Source organism: Miniopterus natalensis, chromosome X (genome assembly GCF_054644295.1).
Source record: "Miniopterus natalensis isolate mMinNat1 chromosome X, mMinNat1.hap1, whole genome shotgun sequence".
NCBI classification, from domain to species: domain Eukaryota; kingdom Metazoa; phylum Chordata; class Mammalia; order Chiroptera; family Miniopteridae; genus Miniopterus; species Miniopterus natalensis.
The window spans coordinates 42,530,268-42,554,517 of record NC_142103.1 but is presented as its reverse complement, the minus strand read 5'-3'; the positions used below and the strand labels follow the sequence as shown (position 1 = coordinate 42,554,517).

Here is a 24,250-nt window from a genome sequence, read left to right as displayed (position 1 = left end):
GTTTGTTCATTTTTGTTACTTTCCATGAAGTGTTTGATTTTTTCCTTGATCTCATTTCTAACCCATTCATTGTTTAATAACGTGCTACTTAGCCTCCATGTGTTTGAATATTTTTGACTTTTTTTATAGTGTTTCATTTCTAGTTTCATGGTATTTTGATTCGAGAAGATGCTTTATATGATTTCAATCTTTTTATATTTATAGAGACTTTCCTTGTGCCCTAACATGTGGTTTATTTTTGAGAATGTTCCATGTGCACTTGAGAAGAAGGTGTATTCTGCTGCTTTAGGGTGAAATGTCCTGTAAATGTCAATTAAATCCATTAGGTCTAGTGATTCATCTAAGGTCTGCATTTCCCTGTTGATTTTTTGTCTTGATAATCTGTCCAATGCTGACAGTGGGGTGTAAAATCCCCCACTATGATTGTGTTGCTGTCAATCTCCCCTTTAAATTCCCCCAAGAAATTTTTTATATATTTAGTTGCCCCTATATTGGGTGCATAATTGTTTATAAGTGTTATTTCCACCTGTCTGATTGATCCCTTTAGTAATATGTAGTGAACATCTTTGTCTCTTGTTATGGTCTTTATTTTGAAGTCTGTATTGTCAGAAATAAGAATTGCTACTCCAGCTTTCTTTTCCTTTCCATTTGCATGGAATATTTTACTCCATCCCTTCACTTTTAGCCTGTGTGAGTCTTTTGCTCTCAGGTGGGTCTCTTGTAGACAGCATATATTTGGGTTTTGTTTTCTTATTCGTTCAGCTACCCTATGTCTTTTGATTGGACCATTTATTCCATTTACATTTAAGGTTACTATTGATATCAACTTATTTAATGCCATTTTTCCCCTTTATGCTGATGTACCATTCTCTCACTATTCCTTCTTTTTCTTAAAGCAGTCCTTTTAGCATTTCTTGCAATGCTGGTTTGGTGGAACTGAACTCCTTTAGCCTTTTTTTTTGTCTGGGAAACTCTTTATTTCACCTTCAGTTTTAAATGATAGCCTTGCTGGATAAAGCAATCTTGGTTGCATGTCTTGCTTTTCATTACTTTGAGAACTTTATGCCACTCCTTTCTGGCCTGAGGAGTTTCTGTAGAGAAATCAGCTGTCAACCTTATGGGGGTTCCCTTGTAGGTCACTGCTTGTCTCTCTCTTGCAACTTTTAATATTCTTTATTTGTCCTTGACATTTACCATTTTAATTATGATGTGTCTTGGAGTGTGTCTCTTTGGGTCCCTCTTATTTGGAACCCTCTTTGCTTCCTGAACTTGTGTGGCTTTCTCCCTCCTCATCTAGTGAAGTTTTCTATAATTATTTTCTCCACCAAGTTGTCTATCCCTTGATTTCTCTCCTCCCCATCTGGCACTCCTATAATGCCAATCTTGTTTTGCTTTATTTTGTCCCAAAGCTCCCTTAAACTGTCCTCATGCTTTTTAAGTGTTTTTTCTTTTTGCTGCTCTGATTAAGTGATTTTTTCTACCTTGTCTTCCAAGTCACTTATTCTATCCTCTCTTTCATTGAGCCTGCTTTTAATTTCTTCCAGTGTATTCTTGATATCAGATACAGCATTCTTTATTTCTGTCTGATTTTTGTTTATGTTATGTATCTTTTTTTCATGTTTTCCCTAAAGTCCTCAATCTTATGTTCTATTGCCTTGTTTTTCTATTTAAGTTCCTTGAACATCTTCATCATCAATACTTTGAACTGCATTTCTGATAACTTGCTTAACTCCATCTTATGAAAGACTTCTGTAGATGTTTCCTTTTCTTTTGTTTGGGGGTTGTTTCTTTGTCTTCCCATTTTGGTAGGTCTTAGTGTTTGTATCTATATCTTAGATATATTTGCTGTCTCCCAGTCTTGTGGGGTGGGACTTTGTCTTGTGGGTCCAGTGGAGCCCAGAGGTGTGTTTTCCTCATACTTCTGAGCTCTTTGCTGTAGGCGTGTTCTTCTTGTGGGTTTCCTTTTTGTGATTTCTTTATGTTCTCTTGTTGTGGTTGGGTCTATATTGTCATTGATCAGTCCTTGGGAGGACCTTCCTCTCGGGTTGGCTAAATGTGTCTCAGCCTCAACCTGATTGTTTAAGCTGTTGTATGGGTGCTAGCAAGGCAGGACAATATACAACTAAACTTCTAGAAAGAAGAGGTATCTTACAAAATACCTTGACTGTCACAATGAAAACAACCCATGTGAAAATAGAACTGAGAGAGTGAAAGGAGAACACACGCACACACACAAAAAAAGCTTAAAAAAAAGAAAGAGAGAAAGAAAAGTAACACTTAGAGAGAGAGGTATATATTGTTGTTAATAGCGGTAAAAATTTAGAAAATAATAATAAACTAAAACCTAAAAAATAAAGAAGCTACTGGGAGATAACAGAAGCAGTGAAAAGATTCTGAAAGAAGGGCCAGCAAAAAATTAAGAGACAGAATACGAATAGGACAATAGTTGAAAATAGGAAAATAAAAATGCAATAAAGAGAATAAGAGAAACTTACAATCGAACAAAAAGACAGGAAGACAGAAGGGAAGATAACAAAAGAATGAAAGAAAAGAAGAAAAAGAAAACAGGAAAAAAAGTTATGCCAATGGATCAAGAGGAGAGAGAGAGAGAGATAGCCTAGGCAGGGAGGGAGTCCGGTAAGAGATTTGGGGAAAACTATAGAGGAAAGCAATAAACTTGGTTGTAATGATAAAGTCCCAGTCGTTAAGCAGGGATATCAAGAATGTCTTGATAGCAGAAGCAAGGATAAAACAAAACAAAGCAAATAAACAGAACAAAACTGAAAAAAAGCTAAGCAAAATAAAATTCTTTTATAAAAAAAGAGAAAAATAATTAGTTTAAAATGTTCTTTAAAAAAAGTTAAAAAAAATTATTATAAAATTTTAAAAAGAAGAAAAAACAAATAATTTTTCTCCCCTTTCTCTTCTTCCTAAGGAAAATAAAGAAAAAAGAAACACACACACACACACAAAACCAAAACAAAACAAAACCAAAAAAAAAAGACAAAAAAAAAGACAGTCAATCAGGTGAGTTTCTTCTGGCAGCTTATGTTGTCTGAGGCTCGCTGTTTTGTATGCTGATTTCTGTTCTCCTGGAAGGTCCTTATGTATCAGCCAATGTAAGGAGCCTTCTAGGTTTGGCTCTGGTGTCCTTAGGTAGCTGGTTTGACTGAGGCTCTCTGTGGACCACCTCCTCTTGTCAACTATTTTGCAAACTTGTAGTTGCCTGGTCTTACTCCAGAGTCTTCTGTAGGGTCTTAACCGGGCAGGATGGCTAGTGTAGCTTAGGGTATCACTCCCCTTACTTAGAGGTTTTGCTGTCAGACACTCATTCTGCAGGAGTTAGTTGCTGCTCCACCACCAGCTCCTCAGTCCCTACCTTGTCGTCTGATTCTAGTTCCCCATGCACTGGCCTGCTGCAGTTTCAGAGTGATTTCAGCCTGTTGCCTTTTCTGTATGGGCTCTTTCATCAGCCTGGGCTCAATGGGTTAGATTAAAAAAACATTCTGGTGAGTCCTTTGCCTGCCCAGAGCCCAGCAGGGGTTTTCAGCATTTCCTCCAGTTCCCAAACAACAGTCCCTGAGAGTCTTATTCTTGTAATGTCCTCCTGTGAGCTGCTCTTCCTTCCCCTCAGGACTGTGCCCTGCGGTGGTGTCTGGTGCCTCAGTGAAGTGGACCTGCTCCTTTCCTGTTGGGGGCAGTACTCCTGGCTTCAGGAGAGGCAAGAGCTCTCTGCCCCTCCCTGCTCAACTTTGGTTGGCTGGTTGCACCAGGCCTGCCCCTCAGACTACTGTGCAGATGCCAATCCCAGCCTCTGCTGGTGTGTCCTCTGGGTGCATGCTGGGAAGGTGGGAGCCAGTTCTGTGATCAAACTCACAAAGGCACAATGCAACACACAAGCAGAGAATCTGCCCTGTGAGGTCCTGCTGCCTGTGTGCCACGGCACCCAGCGGGAGGGGACCCAAAGTCAGCTCCAAGCAGCTTCCCGCAACACTGGTCTCAGCAAAGCTGGGGCAGCTTCACATGCCACCAAGGTGCCCCTCAGGGCTGGTCACAGATCTCAGACTCTGCACCAGGAACTCAAGGTGGGAGGGCTCCTCCCCTCCCCCATGCCACACAGATTCAGTGCTTTCTGGGGTTCATCACACTGCCTTACAGGGAGGTAGAGGGTCCCTCTGTGTGGCCGCTCAGCGCAGTCCTCTGGTCCCTTACCAGTAGGGTGCCACATATTTTGGGACAGTCTTTCCTGTGGTCGGCACCCCGAGCACTAGACTTTGGTCACATCTGCCTTTAGAAGCTTTGTTTCTCTAGGAAGGCGCTGTCCACCATTAGAGGCTTTGTTTCCTTGGAAAGTGCCATCCCCTCCTAGTGAACTCACCACTTCCCTGGGTCCCTCTGCTCTGTGTGCGGGGCGCTCCTTCCCCTCTCATCTCTCTGGGTGTGGGATCCCCACTTTTGGATGCCGGTATGCACTCCTGAGGGGAGGGAGCTTTGCAGCCTCCAAGCCTCTGGGCTGGGAGCCCAGCACAGGCTTCAGGGGGGACTCCCCTTTCCTACACCCCCCTCTCTTACCGGACTCCATGATGTTTCTTCAGTGCTCCCCACTCGCACTCCGTCCACTCAGGTATGTTTCTCTGTTTTTTTTCAAGCTGGCTATGTAGGGTTTTAAGAGTAAATTGAGTCCATGGCTGGGACTGGGGGGCCCTCTGCTGCTTCTCACAGGGCCCCCATCTTCCCTCCCTCTAGAGTAATACCTTATTAAATTCAGTCTAAATGCATACAAGTTGGACAAGTGATTGCTATGATTTTAACTTCTTCAGGCTAATGATGTTTTTATTGTGAGTTGAATGACTGAGTTTCTAGTTTGTTTTGCTCCCAGTTTATCATTTTTCATTTTTATTGACGCATAATTGACAAATAAAATTGAATATATTTAAAATGCACAATGTGATGATTTGATGTATATTTACATTGAGAAGTGATTACCACAATCAAGTTAATTAGCATCCATCACCTCACATAGTTAACATTATTTATTTATTTATTCATTTTTATTGAATTTATTGTGACACTGGTTAACAGTAAATGAGTGGGTAATAAAGTTTGGTACATTTACACAGCAGAATACACTTGGTTGTTAAAAATAGAAAATATTATCTTTTTGACAGCATGGATGGATATGGAGAGCATTATGCTAAGTGAAATAATGTTTCTTTGGTTTATTTCACTTACCATAATGTCCTTCAAGCTTATGCCCATTTTTTTTTTTTTTTGCAAATGACAGGTTTCTTTCTTTTTTTAAGAGTAAATAATATTCCAATGTGGGTGTGTGCTTGTCTCTGTGTGTGTGTTTGTGTGTATAGAATCACATTTTCTTTATCCATTCACCTGTCGGTAGACATTAAGGTTGATTCTATATCTTGGCAGTTGTGTTGCAATGAAAATGGGAGTGCAGGTATGTCTGAGAGATACTGAGTTCATTTCCTTCAGATTTATATTGAGAAGTGGAATTGCTAAATAGTATGTGAGTTTTATTTTTTTAAATATGTTTTTATTGATTTTAGAGAGAGAGAGAAAAGGAGAGGGAGAGAGACAGAAACATTGATGAGAAACATTGATTGGCTGCCCCTTGCACTCTCCTTACTGGGGAATGGAGCCTGCAATCAGGGCCTGTGCCCTGACACAAAATCAAACCGAAAACCTCTTGGTGCATGAGATGACACTGAAATACTGAGCCACACCAGCTAGGGCATGATAGTTCCATTTTAAATTTTTAAAGGAACCTCTCTATCCTTTTTCATAAATACTGCACCAATTTACATTTTCACCAACAGTGTACAAGCACCTGAATAAACATTTTCTAAAGAAGACATACAAATAATGAAGAGATACATGAAAAGGTGCTCAACATACCTATAACCAGGGAAAAGCAAATCAAAATCAAATGAGATATCACCTCACACTTGTTAGGATGGCTATTATTAAAAAGACCAGAAATAATAACTGTTGATGAGGATGTGGAGAAAGGGGAACCTTGTCCCTCTCTAACTTGTGTGACATAAGGCAGGTCACCTATCATTCCTCAGCCCTGCTTATTTGTAAAAGTGAGATAGTATCTCCAAGGAGGACATACAGAATGCCAATAGACATATGAAAAGATACTCAATGTCTCTAATTGTCAGAGAAATGAAAATTAAAAGCAAAGTGAGATATCACCTCACATCTGTCATAATGGCTATCATCAATGAATCAACAAATGTGGAGAAAAGGTAAAACTCATGCACTTCTGGTGGGAATGCAGATTTGTGCAGCTACTATGGAAAACAGTGTGGAATTTCTTCAAAATTTAAAAATGGAACTACCTTTTGACTCAATGATCCCATTTCTGGAAATAAATCCAAAGAAACCAGAAACACTAATTTGAAAGAATATTTGCATCCACATGTTCATCATAGCATTATTTACAATAGCTGAGATTTGGAAGCGACCCAAGTACCCATCAATAGACACCTGGATAGAAAAGCAGTGGTACATATATGCAATGGAATATTACTTGGCAATACAAAATAAAATTGAAAGAAAAAAATTAATAAAAAATTAAAAAGTCAACCTTGTAAAAAATAAATAAAAGGGGGATAATAACCACCTTATTTACCTCTTTGAGTGACTGGAAAAATGTAAAAAAAATGTGATGTAGGTTTGCAAAACATCACTATACATTTTTATATTTGTTGCATTCCCTCTCTTCACTAAATTATAATCTACTTGAAGATAGAGACTCCATTTTATTGTATTATCTTAATTTTCATTTACTAGGTATTGACTACATGCTAGGCTCTGTTCTAGCTATTTGTAACAAAAAGATTAATAAAACATAGTCCTTATGCTGGAGGAGCATATACTTTATTTTATGGAGGGAGAGAGGAGGGGTTAAAGTGGAAGCAGTAGACAAGTATTCAACCAAATATATTGCTATACAGCTATGTGATAGAGGCATATGAAAAATACAGAAAATGCCATGGCAACAGAAATGGGCAAGTTTTTGATCCTGATTTGGGAGATTTAGATAGTTTCCCAAAGATGGCTTCAGAACTGGTTTCTGAAACATGCATGAGTAGAATTTTTTTCAGGCAGAATTGGAAAGAGAGGCATTCTAAGGAGAAGGAAGTGGCTGGAGAAAGTACAGACCTGTGGAAGTACTTCCCATGTTCTGGAGAGACTGAGTAATTTGGTGTTATTGAGGTGTAGTGTAGATGCATGGGGAACTGGCTAGAGATCTTAGATAAGTTGGGTAGGATTAAGTTTTTAAAAGCTTGGAAAAAATATTCTAAGAAGAAATACTGGAGTGAAGAAAGGAGACTAGAGGGTGGGAAATTATCTAGGAGACTGCTGCCATACTCTGAGAAAGAGATTTTGAGGACTTGGCTGTGGTAGTGGGAATGGAGAAGAGATTTGTTTGAGAATCATCCCAGAGGTAATATTGACAGGATTTGGTGACTGAATGAAAAATTAGAGAGATACTTTTTAGGTAAAGAAAAGTAGCCTTGTCTTGTAACTCAACACCCTGTACAGTGCCTTGTACATAGAAAGGGTCATTAAATTTTTGCCTAATGCTATTGATTAAAGTTCTTCAATAGAAAATATTAATATAGCCATCATAAAGATAAGGCTTTATTTTCTTGTTTCTACAGCTGCCATTCCAGTAACTTCTAAGAGTATTAGATTCACTATTAAAATTTTAAAGTTTTTAAGGGAAAGAAAAAAATCTGTTTTTCAAATAAAAGCATAAAGATTGGCTTCCTTGTTATTGAGGACAAGGAAGAATAGGTAGAGATATTCAGAAAGTTGCTATTTGTGGTCATGTGAACAAAACTGGGTTGATGTTTATCTTTTCAGTATACCTGATAAAAGGATTTGCTAGACAGATTTATAGTATTCTTAATTAAAATATTACATTTGGAAAAATTATTTTAGGTAATTCTCAAAAAAGCCCTCTGAAATTGAAAAAAATATATTATTATACTCATATTGTAGCTGAAGACACTTGATACTTGGAAAAGTAAAACAACTTTTTTAAGGATGACAACTAGTAAATCTTAGTGTCAGGAATCCCCCTCATTTCTGATTTCAATTGCTCGGTGAGACCCAGGAATATGTATTTCTATCAAGCTTCTCAAGTTATTTCTTCAGCAGATAGTACTTAAGAATTATACATTTGTAAACCAGACTGGAGTTGGGAAAGGAGAATGGAGTGGGAGAGAGGGGTTATCAAAAAGAGAAGTAGGTGTCTAAATTGTTATAATGAGATTATAGAGGAGGGTGGGAAAGAGTCCAGGAAAGGCAGGAAAATAGTAACATTTCTACACCCTTAATCCCATTCCTGGGTTTATAAACAAGGAGCAATGGTTCTTGTGGTGATGATTGTTTTGCTGCTGCTGTTTTTATTGTTATTAGATATTATTATGAACTTACTGAAACAGATGGGTAGTAAATTCAAGTTACTACTTGAAGGTATATGTCTTGCCTCATCAGGACCTAGTGGTGAAGATATGTTCATGGCTTCCCTGATTGAAAGTCAATAACATATAAGCTCCAAGAAGGTAGGACCTTTTGTTCACTTTTCTGTTCTCCAGAATTTAGAACTGTTTCTGCCACAGACTAGTTACTCCAAAAACCTTTGTTGAATCAGTTTTCTTGTGGAAAAACATGTTCTAAATTTAAACCTTTGCTGTGTTATTGAGCAATGATACTCTTTCTGTAATTTAAGTCTCAGGAGGTTAAGATGTGTAGCATAAATGTAATTGTTTGGCTGCATTGCTGTTTGTAAGACTGTCAGAAGTACTCCCCAGGACTAGGCTGAGCAGTTTCTAAAGGCCTGATCTCAATAATATTTGGGTCTATTGGAAATAGCAGTATTACTTCAGGTATATTATGTAATTAAATAGATCTTTGTGGGCTGGCCTAAGGACATATATTTTGAATGAGTTGTTTCAACTGACTTATAATTTAGGAAAGTGGTAAACCGAAGTCCAGGGTATTATTGTGACATTATCTATTTGTACCTTGGCAATGTTTAATTTATCCTGAAATGTAAAAGCACCAAAATAAATTCAGAAATACTTTTCAGATTAGAGTTAAAGCAATGCATGATAAGAGTGTAGTTTAAGGGAATAATTTACTGCTAGCAGAAGCCAACAATATAATAAAAGGTAATAAGAATTAAAAGTAAATAAAAATAAAGAATAATTTATAATTTCCAAAGCACTTTCACATGCCTTATTTCACTGGATTATTGAAATAACACTTATTTTATAGGTAAGGAAACTGAGGCTCACAGAAAATAAGTGACTTATTCAGAATTCAAGGATACATAGCTAGTAAGAGTTGTATTCCATTTCTATAAATAATATTTTTCCAAGTGTGGCCCCCAGAAAATGAATTTTGAGACTTTTCACAAACTCTGCCAACCCTCCAAATAGGAGGAAGTTAAATAAGTTTCTTAATGGTAGTACTTACAACCTTTAGCCTGTAAAATGCTAATGTGGATCATGTTTATACATATCTAAATGGAACATATAATAGTCAGGGTTTTCTAAATTTTTCTAATTATAGAACACTTGCCTCTTCACAGAGCCTGTCCTGATATTGTTTCTCAGAAATTACTTTGGGGAATGCCGTTTCATGGCCTTTCTCTTAAAGAACTGTCAAAATCAAAAAGCATTGTCATGGTAGTTCAAGGTGTAACTTCTCCTAGAGTTATTTGACTTGTATTTTTACAGGAATATTGAAGATCGAAGTCTTCAAAAGGAAAGGTCCAAAAAGAAAATAAAGATCCTTAATGCGAGAGCTTTTAACAACACCAAGATGCTGGGGGGAGCATTTGGGGGCAAGAGGCACATCCTAAATACCCCTCAACTGCTTATTCCATATACAGTACTTGAAAGGAAGCCCTATGTAGCTGACCTTGATAAAGAAACAAGACTTTTGCATAATGATATGACCATATTATTGCATAATTTTTCTTTTCCTTATTAATAAGAAAGACAACCCATAAATGATTTATGCCTTTACTTTGAAAGCAGAAGTATATATTCTAGCCCTTAGATACTTTAAAAAATCATTTTCAAGTGATTTGAAAAGTACTAGGATGGTAACCTTGGGGAATAAAGAATGAGTTTTCTTTTTGTATTTTATGTCATTTAATTTAACAACTCTATTCAATAAATAGGCTTGTCTAATGAATGAAAAAAATGCATGAATGAGTAAATGCCAGCTGTGCATAATGCTCCATCTGAACAAGACATTATGGAAATGTTAAAGATAACTAAGATGTGGCTCTTATTCTTCAAGAATTTGTAATGGAATTATAAGCTCTTACTTACCGCCTACTCCAAATCAGTAGCTTTTGTGCTTTACAAAGTGCTTTTACATTTAATATCTTACTGCATCTTCATAAAATCCTGTGAATTAGGTAGTACAGACTTCTCTGCCATTTTATGGGGAGAGAAAAATGACTTGCCTGGGGTTCTAATGTTAATAAATGATAAAGAACTAGCTCAGAAACATTCATATGTAATGCAAGCTAAACAAAATGGTAACATGGGTGTGGTTCATCAGGGGCAGCTTCCTAACAAGGACTTTCTACACATATAGTATGGAAACATTAAAATGCAAATATATGCATTCCACTTACCAGGAAGTTGTCATAATATAATGGAAAGACACCAGAACTAGACAAGAACCAGAAGACCCAAGTTCAAGTCATGATTCCAGAACTTACAAACATGTAGCCATGACAAAGTCATTTAGCCTTGCTGAATCTCTTTCCTCATTTGTAAAATGGAGATAATAATAACCATCTTGTTTGTCTCATTGGATGTAAACTGTCCTGTTTGCCTCACAGTTTACTCTCAGAGGGTCCCTCCTTGGACCCACCTAAGTGAGTTTTCTAATCTAGAGCACTGTCCACACACTAAAAGGACTTCAGTGGCCTGAAAAGTTAATCATCTTTCACAACATGGGATGTCTGTTCCAATACTTTTGGAGAGAAAACTAGGTACAGTATTGAGTAAACTCTTTATAATTCTTATTATAATAAACTTTTAAACTGATAATATCACTCAATAACATTATAAACAAGTGATTCTCAAACTTTGGAGAACATCATAGTCTGCAAGGGAGTGTGTTAAACATACATTGTCAGATCTCACCCAAAGATTCAGTGGTTTGGGGTAGGAGAATCACTGTTACAAACCCCAAATTAATCATGAAGACATCAAGGAACAAAGATGTAATATAAAATGATTGAGCAAAATGTGAAGATTGGTTAATGACAGATACATGATCCCAGTTCTGGATCTATTAGTTTATGTTCCGGGCCACACTTCTGTCTCTATTGCTAAGAAGAGAGGTAGATTGGATGGTATTCTCATATGTTCTAGAACACAGATCCATTGTATTCTGGTTCCATAGACTCTACAATCCAATCAGTCTTTGTGTAATTCTGTATATCATACTGCTTTGCATCTAGTGCCAGGACCTTTATTAGTGTATGTATTTTATGCATTAATTGTCAATGTTTTTGTTAATAAATCTGATGTAGCTACAGATTTGACAAGGTGTAAGTTAAAATTTTACCATTAAAATAATATTTTTACCCCTGCCGGGCTTGGCTTGGCAGTTGCGCGTCGACCTAGGATCCAGGCAATCAGGGTTCGATTCCCGGTCAGGGCACATGCCCGGGTTGTGGGCTGCAGCCAATCAATGACTCTCTCATCATTGATGTTTCTGTCTCTCTCTCTCACTCTCCTCTCCTCTCCCTGAAGTCAATAAAGATATATTTAAAAATATAATAATATTTTTAGTATTATTTTTACTCATTATGATTCTAATAGAAGACAGTAATGAATCAGGAAACCTTAGACCAACAGCAAACTTCTCTTGTTTAAAATAAAACTATTTTTATAAATCTGTAAAAATATTGAGAAAGAATATGACTTTGTTTTTCTCAGTAAAGAGATAAGTAATAGATATTGGTCCTGAAGCTTGACTTAAAATTTTTGTAATGAATTGTGCTCATATGATATGCTTATACAACCTAAAAAGAAAGAAAATTACTTATTCATGTTATAAGTAGCTTTGAGGTACATATTTGGACCTAACTATTTCTTATGCTATAATACTTATTTTAGTTTTATTTTATTCTATTCTATTTTAGTTTTTAATAATTTTCATTTTCAATACATGTTAGAAACCCTGTAACTTACCATATTTGATTTGGGTTAATGAGAAAAACAAACAGAAAAATGAAACATTCTGGCAGGTTAAGCATTTCAGCCTGCTCACCACAGTAGTTCTCAAGTGTGATAATGATATTTTGTTATTCAAAGTTAATATAATTGGTAATTAGAAAAGACTACAGTTCCTAATACAAGGTCCAAAATTATCACCAAATTTTCCTGATCAAAAATAATAACTTTTTGAAATTTAGAACATCTCAGTGGGGTTTTGGGACTAGGGTTATTTTTCTTTGTCTAGCTGCAGATTGTTATTTACAAAACTTCTGGGCAGACAGTGTATTTATAGAGGACTTTGAACTCCTACCAGGAAAAGTGTTATAAAAATATAGCTTTTATTATCATCACACAGACATTATAACTGCTACAATTGGTTGTGTTAAGCGTTGAAGATCACGGTTCACAGATTACATTGTCAATGTTGTCATAAACTTCCTGTTTGACTGTGAACATCCAACTTCACACATTTTGTTCCTGAATTTATTTTCTATAAAGTGCAGATAATAATATTTAACTACATCATACAGGATGTTATGAAGCTTAACTTTCTTTTTTTGAGATTGTCAAATACAAAGGACCATAACAATTATTAGCACTACTTTGTTCTGACTGGCATATTTGTGGACAGTCTTAGCATTACATGTATAAATAAGTTGGAGAGGTAAAATATCCTTCTCACCAGTATGTAGTTAAAGAATTTTGATGTATCTTTCTCCTATATTCTTTCTTCCCATTCATGGACTTGAAGGAGGGATCTTGAATGCTTCTGACTTCACTCACTAATCAAGTATCTATCGAATACTTACTGTGTGTCAGGAATTGGACTTTGTGCTGGGAGTTCAAAAATGATACTTATCTGTCCCTGCAATTGGAAGGCCTAAAAGTATAGGTCACAAGTTTCTTCCATTGAGAACTGCTGTTACTTCAGATATAGCCTAAAAAAGCAAAATACAGGGCTCAACAAACCATGCCAGTTGAAGCTATTAGTGATTATGTCTACTATTTAATAGGAATGAAGCTCAAGGTCTTGACTTAGATTCCATCATTCATCCATTATCTAACTGTACAAACTTGGGCACTTCAGTTCAGCTGCTTTTCATTTCAGTTTTCTCATCTGTAATTTCTAAGACATCATTTAGTTCTGAGTTTCTGTAACTTCTGCCTTTCAGCTATTGGTAAGATGGCAGTTTATAAAGATAATGAAGTTTGTTTATTTTGCTTAGCCTCAATAGCCAATGAAGATTAGAAAACAATGCTTGGGATGAAAGGTCCCCAATCAACCCTTGAATAAATAAGACCTTTCTTGTATCTTTACAGGGAAATGATGAGCTTGTTGATCCTATCTAGCCCATCATAAACACAAACTCTCAAGCCAAGTTTGTTGTCTTCTTGGATTACAATGTGCAGTGTTAAGTAAAGGCAGAAATGGGACATTTTATTTTTCAAATAGAGGGCTTTGTATGATTTACTCTTTGTAGTAGGTAGATTTATCTTGCTCAGAATACCCTTATTGTTTGTACTCCTAAGAAAACACATTCAGCCCGGCTGGGAGTGGCTCAGCAGTTGAGCGTCGACCTTGGATCCAGGCGATCGGGATTCGATTCCCTGTCAGGGCACATGCCTGGGTTGTGGGCTCGATCAATGACTCTCTGATCATTGATGTTTCTATCTCTCTCTCTCCCTCTTCTTTCCTCTCTCTGAAATCAATAAAGATATATTTTAAAAAAAAGAAAGAAAGAAAACACATGCATAATTTGTATTTCAGTGGGGATTATACAGGCTTCATAAAAGTTTCTATTTAAAATCTGTTTTTTCCTTTGCTTGACCTAAGTTGCATGAGGCTTAGAGGGGACTCTTTAGGTGATTATTTCAAAATCCAATATATTCTAACTTTGGCCTCCAAGAACGGTAGAATCAAAACACAATAGTGATAAATATAAAATTTTTGCAAAGGAAAAGAGTTTATCTTGCTATTTTAAATCAAAGTTCAGAAGGTGATCTCAGCATTCACAACCTACTATGTGCTTTAAGCTTTGTGCTTGTCAAGAAAAGAAAGGAACAGACAAGAAGTTGACAGTGCTGCTTTCAAATAATATTGTGGCATAAAGAAATGTTTAATATATGCCAAGAGTGAGCTCCACTAACATTGTGACATTAATTTAATGTGAGTCTCTTTGATCCCTGCATAATTGCTGCCACAAAAGGTAGTGTAGCTCAGTGAAAAATGGTTTGTGCAGAGCCACTCAAAACTTGTCCAGCTGGAGTAACGCAACTGTTACAATTTCTAGTTTTATTTTTCTTCACAGTAGTGGTTCATTTGTGAAGATTTAAAAAAAAGACTCTTTAAAAATGTCCATTTTGTTCAAAAGTATGATTGCTATCTATATTTCCTTGAATTGCTTATTATATCATGTTCACAAAAGTTTTTTGTATTAAAGTGCATGAACTTTTGCATTTAGGATGTATATAATTTTTCTCTGCAGTGGTATCCTTTTAAGAATAATGATTTAAAAACCTCCTTTTAATCTTGTGATGGTTTCATATATATTTTTAAATCTCAAAAAAGCAAAGGAGTGAATTAGTAGCAGTTTTATTGTTGATATTCTATGGACTTTGGAGCTACAAACTTCTGTTCAAAATTACTATGGTAGAGAATTAAATTAAAAGAAAATAAAAGAAAGACAAGAAGCACATTAGCTCAAAAGTTTTTTGCTGACTTTTAGTTAACAAAGCTCTAAATGGCTACTAGTCTTCCACCTACAATCAAGCGTAATAAACCTTCACAGCAGAAGTCAAATATAGGGGAAAAAAGTTGGAAGCTCACACTTACACCATAAAACCTTGTTTATTGCAACCATCAGTCTTCTAAGATATGCCCCACAATGGGATTTGGTAAAGCCATTACAAGGTGCCGTATGAGTTCCATTTGCCTACAGTAAATAGAATGTCAGAAGTGTCAGGGGGAAATAAATATTGGGCTGGTTAAAAGGGAGCAGAGATGGCTCAAAGCATCATTGAGAGGATTGATTTATCTGGCATGCTGTAATGACTGCAGATGTGGATCTGTTATTCTAGATGAGCAATGAATTTGATGAGCTGATAACACAGGGCCAGAGAGGCCTGGTTTTAATTACTGATGAGGAATTTATTTGTGAAGCACAGTAATTTACTGAGGGTTTGTTCCGTTATTGACAGGTGACCTTGGGGCTTTTCTCTTCTGATGAATCTAAGAAAAGGAGCCTTTAAAAGAAATAATCAAACAAAAAGCATTTTATCTGTACTTACAACAAAATGAAGTCATTTGAGATAGTTGAGGTGGAAGCCACATTCTTGCTACACATAAAAAGTTTGCTATTCTGGTTATTTGCTGCTCATAAATTACTTTTGATTTTTACTCAAGTGTATCTTTATGTTTTCCTTTTAAGTAAACCTTAATTTTCTAACTAGAGGTTGGCATTTATTAGTGTGCTTCTGTTATTAGTATACACCATTGAGACAGATTTGTATGGAACCCTGGAATGCCTATATATGGCTTCATTAAATGATAGTTAATTTGTGCAATATGGATTGGGAGTTAAAGAGGAGCTTATGATCCTGACATAGTTCTGATGGTGACCTGCATTTTCCTGTTTTTATGAATGACACAAAATATGAAAGAAAGGAAGGTCAAAAGAGCAGTGATCATTTATATTAATTGTACCATCCCCCCCTCAGTAAAGTTACATAATTTGCCTCAAGGTAACTAAATGTCAAATTTTGAATATTTGTAGTGTGATTTGTATGTCTTTTATCTTCGTAAAATAAAGTTGAGTATGGCAATTCAACTATTTTTAAAAATTAAAATGTAGAACTTTTAGGCTTTCATCTAAATTACATATTCAAAACTACAAGCTACAAAGCATCACTTGCCTATTTTATTTATGTCAACCAGAAGTTTACCAAAGTGATTCTGTAGTGATTGTGTGGTAAATACTAATTTCTGTTGTTAGAATTCTAGTATTTAAAAACACTGAGCCTATCCAGTTTATAGAGACAGTTAATTATTTACAGGCTATTTAAAAAGTCACTAAAGCAGGAAAACAGCGGGACCTCAAAATTTCCTAGAAAAGGCCTGACTTGCATTAAAATGGTATTTATGTCTATAAATCTGTTATTAGTTTGAGAGAAAGTCAAGAGTCAACTAATTTTCTTTTTCAAACTTTATATCTTATTCTATTTCTTTATTATTTTGTGCTTATTTTTGAAGAATTAACAAGTACTGCAATATTTATGAGGATTGTAATATTTTGTACAAAAAATATACAACCAAGAATGTTGAAAATCTTTGCATATATAAATAGGCTGAGGTTTATAAGTCTTCATTTGTATGAATTTATAGATCAACAACCAATTAAACTATTTTATTTATAATGGATTTTATTAACTAATCTCCTGAATGTTTTGGTTGGGGGAATTTATAGTTAAAGACAAATGTGACTATTTTGGGATGCATTTATTATTTAAATAGCACTCCATATTTTATTGTTATAATGTATACCTAATGTATGTATTCCCCAAACTGATATTTTTTATTTATCAAACCAAGTTGACTTGAATTCTTTTAAGTTGGAGTTTAATAGAGATCAAATAATAATTAAAGCAGGATTTACCTGTCTTTTTGCTTGTTTTGTGCTTTTCTATTTATGGGGAGAATCATTGTTTTTCCTTTTCGTGTTTTTCTGTTGTGGATTTACACTTATAAAGAATATATAGATTTCTATATTATCCCATCAACTAAAAGATTCACTTGTCATCTTGTTAATTTTAGATAGGTTAAGTTCTACTAAACAAATGTCAAGTGTCTGTTTTCAGACAATGGATAAATGCTCTCATGTTAGTAAGATCTGTATTTTGGAAAGCTGTGGCACATTAGTTAAAGAGTCAAATGGTTAAAATTACAATTCTTTTATCACAAACTTTTACCCAGGAAGCACAAAGTCAGTACCTACTTCAAAGTATGTGACAAACTTCCGTACAACAAAGTATGTGACTTACTTCCATGGCTTGTTTACAAACATGCCTTTACATATGCTCTTTAAACTCTTCAATGCAATCTCCTGACAGCATTCTATTAGTCTCCATGGCCAATCTCCAAAGAAAATAGAAGTAAATGGCATAAATTCCATTTACTGTGGTAAGACTGAGGAACCAAAATCAAATACTTTTAGAAAGTTGGTCCAGTTATGGAATGAGCATTATTAAGAGGCTACTGCTAGCAAAAGAATAAAGGTGGAGTAGCACTTGTCTATGAATTGCATCCACAATGTGTTAAACACATCTGAATTTATCTATCCAAACTAGTTATAAACATTTCCCAATAATACTGCTTCAGCTCATAGCATTTTTGAATCACGCATTTTGGAATTATATTCTCATCATATATTTCAGTTTTCTAAATATAGTCAGTGATGGCAGTCGTTATCCTTTAAGATGAATTATTTTTCATTTTAACATCATAAAATGTACATATTAGTGAAATACTGAAAAACTCAGCTAGTGTTTTTCTAAGTCTCATTTTCTTTGACCTTTCTGCAACCTTCAAAAAAACTGAAATTCTTTCTTCCTTGCCTTCTGTGACAGTGTCATTTTCTGTGTTTTAATTTTTCCCCTCTTTGGTCACTTTTTGTCATTTGCTGATTCCAGTGTGTCCCCATACTTAATGAATAACAAAATTCTTACTTTGGTTTTCACTGGCTACCTTTATATTCACTGTCTTGAAGAGTTCATGACTTAAATGAAGAGGTTACAAAATAAACTGATGAACAAAATAGATACAGAGATATAGAACCATGGAGCAGTCGGACAAATTTCAGAGGGAAGGCAGGGGTGGGGAATGGGGAGGGTAGAGATTAATCAAAGAACTTATATGCATATATGCATGACCTATGGTCACAGACAATAGTGTGGAGAAGGCCTGGGGATGGGGTGGGGGAGGATGCCAGGTGGAGGGAGTCAATGGAGACAAAAGGGGGACATATGTAATACTTTCAACAATAAAGATAAATTTAAAAAACCAAAATCAATAGGAACAGTTTATTGTAATAAAAGGAATAGAACACACACACATACAAAGATTAAATGTAGAAATACTTTTGGGGAAAAAATTATTCTCAAACTCCAGAAACAATAACATCTTTTCTTTCCTGTCTTAAAATCTTAGCTGCCATCAGTCATGTCCTACTTCCTATATCCCCAACTGAACTTCGAATGTGTATCTCTAAATCAGCTTTCATAATTGTCTGTATTAATATTAATTGTATATATTATTCATAATTGTGTATGGCATCTCTATTATTCTATTCAACAAACATGATTCTCATACACATTTTCCTAACTTTTGACCTTCTCATTCCCTGATTTACATTTCCAGCCAACCTTAACACACAGTAATTATAATGTTGAAATAGCCTCCTGACTTTTTCAGTCCCTTCTTCTTCTGGTTTATTCTTCATATTGTTTTTAAGATAATCACTTAAAAATTGTATGGCATGTTGTTATTCTCCTTAAGAATTTAGTGAATTTCTTAGTGTTTTTTAAATTGCTTTCAGAATTAAATTTGAACTCCTGAGCTGAGCATTCAGTCTTTTCCATTAATTGATTACCTATAAAACCCTATCTGGCTTTCAGAGTTTTCATTCTGACAGCTTCAATGATCACTCATGGGTGTATGGCTCACAAATTAATATCTTCATTTTGACATTGTAAAAGAAGGACAAAACTGGTGAGTCATGTCACTTGGCTTTGCCTCTAGCCAAGTAATATTGGGTAAGTCAGAGATCTGTACAGTGCATGAAGACAGTTAAATGTTGATAGAATTAAAATACCATCTTAAAGTGTTTGCTCTATATATGACCATTTATGTGTAGTAATCTTTATTTCCATGGATGACTATATCACAAATATAATGAAACCTATTAAGTTTTCTATATTAATTTTAGACCTTTTTTGTTTATTATAAAATTATCTTCTTCATGCAAGTGACACACACTGTGCTACTATTGTTCATCCTTATGCACAAAAATGTTTTTCTTTGTTTTGTTTTACCAAATAGAAAACAGTTTATTATCAAAATATTGTTTATTTCATCCTAGCAGAATTGGACATTTGATGACTTCTGAGCATTCCTATTTTTGTTTTTCTGAAATAGTGTTTTTGATTTTCTCTCTTCCTCCTTGCTCTGTTTATAGAGACCCTTAAAAAAACCTTGATGTATATACATGGCATATATTTGAGAGCAGATCTTTATTTATTCTAATTTTATTTTGGAGATACCATTCCTTTTACAGTGTCATAATACAACTTATTGAATTCAGAAATATATATGGGATTTTACTACTTGCCTGTGTAAGGTTCAAAATAACAAAAAATAGCAGGTTTCACAACTTTCATAGAATCATTTGTGTTCACAGAGAGGACTTTGTAGTTGAACTGAATGTTCTTGCATCTATTTAGCTGTTTAGAGTAGAGGAACATACACAGTCATTTAGCACTTATTAAGTCACCAACATTATAAAAAACATGGCTGACATTAAATTATGGGTAAAGCATTTGTGATATTAGGATATGGTTCAAGATTTCAACTGTGAGATAGTTTTCTTTCTCTTTCCCCTCTCTCTGTCTTATTCTTGGTTATATTCCTTCCCAGTGTGCCCATAATTATATTAACTATTTTTTTCTTATTGTAGACATTTCTTTTCATGCCTTTTTTCTCTCCACAGTTTTTTGGAAATAAGACACATAGTTCTCAAAATGGATGTACATTTCTAGAATACCTGGGTCTAAGAAAAAGTAGAGTTAAATATTAGGAATTCTACCATTTAGAAATTCTTGATACTATATTACCCAGAATGGACTGAAATTTCTTTGGTATCTTCTTTGGGAAGGGTTTGCTAAGCAAAACAATAATGGTAAAATTGAATGTGTATTATTTTTAAAACTATGCAAGGCAATTTTCTTTCTTTTTAAAAAAATTTTTAAAAATGTATCTTTATTCATTTCAGAGAGAGGAAGGGAGAGAGAGAGAGATAGAAACATCAATGATGAGAGAGTCATTGATCAGCTGCCTCCTGCACACCCCTCACTGGGGATCGAGCCCTTAACCTGGGCATGTGCCTTGACTGGGAATTGAACTGCCATCTCCTGTATCATAGGTTGGTCGATGCTCAACTGTTGAGCCACAGCAGCCTGACAGCAATTTTCTTTTCAAAAATATTTTTTATTTATTTGAGAGAGAGGAAAGGGAGGGGGAGAGAGAGAGGGAGAGAGAGAGAGTGGGAAACATCCATTTGTTGTTTCACTTATTTATACATTCATTGGTTGATTCTTGTATGTGCCTTGACTAGGGATTGAACCCACAACCTTGTCATATTGGGACAATGCTCTAACAACTGAGATACCCTGAGCTACCAGGTCAAGTGTTCAAGGCAATTTTCAAGTGTCTTAGTGATCTAGTCATATACGAGCAATGGATGTACTACTGTCTTATATTGCAGAATATACATAGACATTATGAAATTGAGGTTCTTTTTGAATAGGTAATAGATGCATGTGTTAAGAAAAATTACAAAAGAGTATGGCATAAAAAGAAAATCTTCCTTCCATTGAGACATACCTGACAGTCACCCAGTTCCCTTTGTTTGAGTTTACATTTGTATGAGGTTGTGCCACTTCAGTTCTGAACACCTACCCCTTGCTAATTAACTGAGTAGCCTGCATTTCTGAGGACGCAGGCACAAGTGCTAGGTTATTGTGTTCTTGATAGCAGGAGAAGGAAATTCTGCTATTTGCAGTAACTGGACAAGAGTAAGGTTAGATTATGACCCAAATTTCTCCAAAAAAGAAGCCAGATTGACATATGTTGGATAGACTCAAAAGTTTTTATTATAATTATTGTAAATGAGTCTTATCTGAGTATTAAAGCAGTACTTCTTGGCAACTTTGTTAGCAGTTCTCAGATATGACTACATGGGTCTGCATTCTATAAATTTAAAAAGAAATTGCTCTATCCAAGGAGTATTTCTTCCATTCTTAAATGAACAAATCTGTATATGTTTATCAAACTCAAAATGAAATATATTAATAACGTCCAGCAATATGATGATTTTATGTGCATTATAATAACCACTTTTAAATGTAACAATTTGTCTTGGAGATATCATTACTTTAAGAAACATAAATATAAACAAAAGATTTATACTTCTGGAGATAAATTTTTTTGGATACCGGTTTGGTAGTTTTTTATTTGTGTTAAGGGAAATTGGGTTGAATGTTGAATTCAACAAATACTGCTCCAGAGACTTTTATAGAGGGATTTAGAAAAGTTAATATAGTTGAAAGAGAGAAAGAGTACAAGTGAGCAGCAAAAGTTATAAATATTGAAAAGTAACAGGACTGTAATGACTATACAGGGTCTTCTTTATTATTATGCTATTGAAATACAACATTTTACCTATGAATAGTGCAATAATAAATGAAACATAAAAGGAATAGAAGGAATGGGGAAGGTAAGAATGAAATAAACTGGTAGCACAGTAACTAAAATGCCTTATCTTCTATAATATACACCCTATTTGAAAAAATAGATTTATTTGCAGACCACTGTGCCCCATTCTGCTCTTCTACTCTTAACCTAATAACAAAACAATTATTCATTAGAACTTCTATTCATGAAATTTAAAAATGCCATTTTGGGAAATTAATGTATAAGCTTTAAATTCATTACTAACGATAAAACTACAGAAAATGTCACTTATCACACATAAATATTTAAAATAGTAATGAGACAGTAATAAGTATTTAGGGAATGAAATCTCAATTTATTGACTTTAGAGAATGCTATTCTTTAATTTGAATAGCATACTAATATTTCAGGGAATATATCAACACATGAAAAATACATAAAATATTAGTTAGGTACGGCAATGAAACATGGGACTGGATTTGAGAATGGCAGATAATATCAAAACTACAAAAATAGAGATATTGAGATTGTCAGTACATATAAAACTGATTTAAAAAAGAAATATTAGTGTTTAGAAAAAGAAACAAACTTTATTATTAATAACATTATAGAAGAAATCAGGTAAATGAAGAAGGAAAGATCACATAGAAAGCAAAAGAAACAAAATGGTGAGGAATTTTAAACAGATCGAATGCCGGTAAATATAATGTCATGAAAACTTTCCAGTTAAGTATCTATAGGTGAACAGATCCAAAGTTTTTCCACCTGTGGTTCTTGGAATTCCAAGATCATGTAGAGTTGCCTTAGGGCCATTAAGTAGGGTGGCATCTCATGGTTATAAAGGGGCATCGATCAGAGCCCCTTTATGTTGGGCTTCCAGGTAGATTGTTTATATAAAGAATATAGTGATGTATCTCCTCAAACTCTCTCTGCCTGCCTCTGTCTCCCACTCTTGCTCTGGGTGATTGCCCAAGGTCTCACAGTTAGTATGAGAAACCATGAACATCATGCTGTATATTACAGGTAGGATAGTGTGTATATCAAAAATCCAAGAAGAATATATAATTTATTGCACCTGAAAAAAATTTAAACCTTAAAAGTTACTTGATTTTAATTTTTGCTAATTTTATAGAAAAAAAGCTTATTAATAAATATCTGTCCTGTTATATTGCTTTGTATTATCTTTAGTAATTATTATGCAAATGATTTCCTCAAAATAACTGTTAAATTAACTATTAATTTCCCCCCAATTGTTGAAAATATTTATCCACTTACTGATTTTCTAAGATCAGTCATCAATGGCAACTTTTCTTGTCATTAATGGGAATTAGTGAAATTCTACTGTATTGGTTAACTTTTAAGTAATGGTTATAAACATTATCACATTTATTGCATGGCTAATGACTTCTGACTATTTGTATTAAAGTTTGATGTTTGATAGTAAAACTGTAGTGTATAATTACATGAATTCTAAACAAAAATAAACATGATTCTGTGGCTTACAGCTGCAGTTTACTTGTGAAACTTTAAAGTTTGTAAAAGACCTCCACCATCTATCCCCTTTTATTCCTTTTATGATTTCCAATTAAGATTTGCACATTATATAAGTCCTGAGATTTGAATAAGAACAATTATTTTTATATTATTTGTAGTCCATATAATATAGTTGAAAATTCCATTTTATATAAAAATGTGCTTGAAGGGAAATAATTCCCCAGTTTCACAAAGCCTGAATCCTTATCCCTGGGTTGTAGTTACTGAAAATATGATAAAAGGATATTTAAAGAAATACATACATGGTTGATCTTCTCTAATTTCTTATTTGATATTCTGATAGAACTGGGAAATAGTTTGAATGTCAAATACACATTGATAGAAATAAAATAGCTGATCCATTTTTATATTTATTTCCTTTAGTATGTGATTTTAGTAATAACTGGCACTGTCATGAACTATGTAATATCAGTTTTCTAATGAAACATCTGCATAAACTCAGAATGTGAGGTGATGCATTTAAAATGTATGCTCTGGGTTTATGTATTATTTTTGTGGGAGGACACTTCATATGAAATAAATTCCTCTGATAATGATTGCCAAGAAGAGGGTTTATGATCCTTAGGAAATTTTCCATGGAATCATTTTTTATATTATGCTGTTTAAGGAAAAGAGATTATAACCAAACTACTTTTAAATAAAAATATTTGTTAAGTTGAAACATGAATAGTGGAAATGACTATTTTAACACAATATTAAATCATATATAATGGAATTCTTGGACCAAGTTAAGTTATAGAATATCATTACATTAAAATAAAAATTTAAATGAAAATATAGCACTGTAGTGAGTTCTAGTTATTGTTTCATGAGGAAAACTGATTTATGATCACTTCCATCCAATTATTGGTGCATTTATATTCATATTTTAATATAAATATATATTAACATAAATAGTAAA

General features: G+C 34.5%; 1 protein-coding gene across 1 annotated transcript in view; it reads left to right on the top strand.

Annotated features, from left to right (window-relative positions):
• The window catches only part of DACH2 (dachshund family transcription factor 2), a 665,744-nt gene that overhangs the window by 46,517 nt on the left and 594,977 nt on the right, over nt 1-24,250 (top strand). The window lies entirely within an intron of this gene.